The 2715-nt window shown below is 42.8% G+C and overlaps 1 protein-coding gene across 17 annotated transcripts in view; it reads left to right on the plus strand.

Moving 5' to 3' along the window:
• LIMCH1 (LIM and calponin homology domains 1) overlaps nucleotides 1-2715 on the plus strand; it is a 377436-nt gene that overhangs the window by 189829 nt on the left and 184892 nt on the right. The window contains exon 1 of one of the 17 annotated variants that reach the window (XM_019640783.1): nucleotides 661-870. The exons of 14 other annotated variants lie outside the window; for them this stretch is intronic. The gene's annotated coding sequence lies outside the window, so the exon portion shown is untranslated. Of the gene's footprint in view, nucleotides 1-660; nucleotides 871-1832; nucleotides 1944-2715 lie in introns of those variants that run through there. 2 more of the 17 variants (XM_019640785.1, XM_019640784.1) reach the window with 2 other exon arrangements.

A 2715-nucleotide genomic window follows, 5' to 3' on the forward strand; every position in this document is an offset into this window, starting at 1 on the left:
CATTAATCACCCAACAGTGCAGAGATTCCATTCTCAGATGTCATCTCAATTTCAGGCACAAAGATTAAATGCCTCCACTTAAATTCAAAACACTGAAAGGATATGATGATCCTTTATTTTCGTAAGGATTCGTAAAGTGTTTCACCAGTTTCCTGATCTATAAAATCGGGTGGGTCAATCTCATCTCAATATTGTGGATTAAATGAGATGATATATGTAAAATGCCTAATATGGTGCTTGGTACATAGTATGTTTTCAAGCAGTTGTGGCCTATTACTTATTATGTTCATGATTATTATGATGCCTTTAGAATTTCAGAACTACAAGCTATTTAGAAATTTATTTTGGAAACACCATTATTTTACAAATGAGGAAACTGAGACTCAGAAGGCAGTAACTTGCATGGGGTCATTCCCCCATTTTGTTCCTGAGTGGGGACTTGAACTCTTGTTCCTCAGGTCCTACTGGGTGTCTATTCCAGCTCCAGATGTACTGATAGTATTGGGTGCTTACTATGCACCAGCAGCTGTCACAAAGCTCTCCCCCAAAGTTACATTGCGGCCTCTCTACCTTTTGGGATTTCTGCTCTCTTCCTCAGAGGGAGCAGCAGAATTCTCCGCCTCCCTCTGCAGCCAGTGTGGCAATCATACTCTCTGGCACTTAGCTTACTTTCACTGCATCAGCGTTTCAGGCTGCTGCAGCCTGCTCCTGGACAGAGCAGGGTTAGCTGTGCCGAGGACTGCTTTGGGGAAGGGAATGTTCTAGCTGCTGTGTTGGGGCTGCCTGTTGGAGCACACACGGGGAGATGCCCCACCCATCTGCCATTGTGGGTATGCTGGAGCTTAACGCAGAATATGAGGATGTGTGGGGGTAAGTAAAATCCATTATGACAAAAATACTTGTTTATAGGTGTCCATGAGGGAAGGAAGGAAGCTATTTAGATTTAACACTTGGTTAAAAAAAAAAAGTCACTTTTTATACACTTATGGTATGGCTAAAATAATCTCAAAATTATTTTCCTGTGGAGTTCACCTTGTCCCTTGATATTTCTACCACCTGTTGCTTTTTATTAAGCCTTTTTCTATTCTCTAAGGAAAGCATTGCTTTTTTTCCTTTGGGGGTGTGTCATGGAAGACACATAGACACATTAGTTTAGTAAAAAGAAAGAGGATTTTTAAGAGTTTTGTGAGAAACAGTCCTCTGTTCCTCAACAGTACATGGTGCCATGGGGAAAATGTGACTACATCCATCTGAGGTACTGTTTCACTTGAGCCCCCCTCAAACCTGCCTTTGTTTTCACCTTTTCCTTTGCTTTCCGAAAAATCTCCAGTTCTTAAAAAGAGAGGGTAAAGAATTGAGGATAAAATTGGGGAGGGAATGAGGAGGCAGTGAATCTGGGTTCAAGGGCTCACTTAACCTTGTCCTTCAAAGTCAATATTTACTGCAGGCTAGGGAAGGAATGGAAGTTATTTCTGGGCAGTTCTCTAATAAAATCCTGTTAGACCTGTCCGAATGCTAAAGGAAGGCTTCATGGCACTGGTTATCTAGGGGAAGGAAATTTTCCTTAGTTAAATTTATGAGGCTGCCTTGAAAACGAAGCCGAAACAGAGCCTGGCGAATCCCCATGGCAAAATGATTCATCCTCGTAGAGTTGGAAAATCTATTTTTATCACCTTTATTCAGCCAACTCCTCATTTTTATTCCCTCACTGAACGACTGCTATTTCCTTCAGGGTGCTGAATAAACCAAATGTGTCGGGAGCCTGAAACTTCCCTTCAGGTCGTTCCCAGCCTAGCTGAATCAGCAGCCCCCGGAGAAGGGAGTCATTCTGCCCTGCACGGGTGGGTACTGCACAAAGCGAAGGTCAAGTCAAACAGAGGCTGCACCCTTCAGCTGCCTGCCTGGGGGTACGTGCCACGGTGCTCTCCTGGCTTTTGTGTAAGGTGTGTAGAGGGTGACTGGGTGACCCGAACTCTTCTGTCCTAGAAGACCTTTACAAGGGTGGGAAGGTCATACCACTATCTGTATGGCTTGCCTTTTTTACTGTTAAGCAGAGCATGGGAAAATTACCAGTGCATCTCCTTAATCTAATAATGGAGCAGAGAGGGAGCTTCAGACACCGGTTTATCCATTTCCCTATTTCCATTCAGGTCTCTATCTATGCCTTTCTGGGCTGCTGCGCAGTTCCACTGGTTCTTGCTAGAGTCTCCTATAATGCTGAGGAGCGGTGATGGTTTTCTACAAGGAAGTTTAAAAGATAAAGATGAGAATCCATTTTTACTGAATTTTCTTGTCTAACAGATTCAGTATGCTTACTGTGTGGGAGCTATGGCAAATGGCAATTACAAAAGCAATAGGAATGTTAACTATATAGAAACAGTGTTCATGGCTGTTGGGAGTATTTTTAGCATCCGGTATATAATAGGCACTCAATAAATATTTTATGAAATGAATGGCCAGGATACCATTCCTCATAGCCCCCAGTTAGTCTTCTTAATAGTGATCCTTCAGGAGGTTTGGTTAGGAGCTGGCATTGTGGAGCCTGACGGCCTCAGCTCAAATGCTGGATTTGCAGTTTCTTAGCTGTGTGCTCTTTGGAAAGTTCTTCAATCATTTGAGGCTTCCATTTCCTCAGCTGTAAAATGGGAATAACATAGTAATGACCTCATATGGATTTCCTGAAGAATACATTACTTAATATAGGGAAAGAGCCTA

Source organism: Hipposideros armiger, unplaced genomic scaffold (genome assembly GCF_001890085.2).
Source record: "Hipposideros armiger isolate ML-2016 unplaced genomic scaffold, ASM189008v1 scaffold_53, whole genome shotgun sequence".
NCBI classification, from domain to species: Eukaryota; Metazoa; Chordata; class Mammalia; order Chiroptera; family Hipposideridae; genus Hipposideros; species Hipposideros armiger.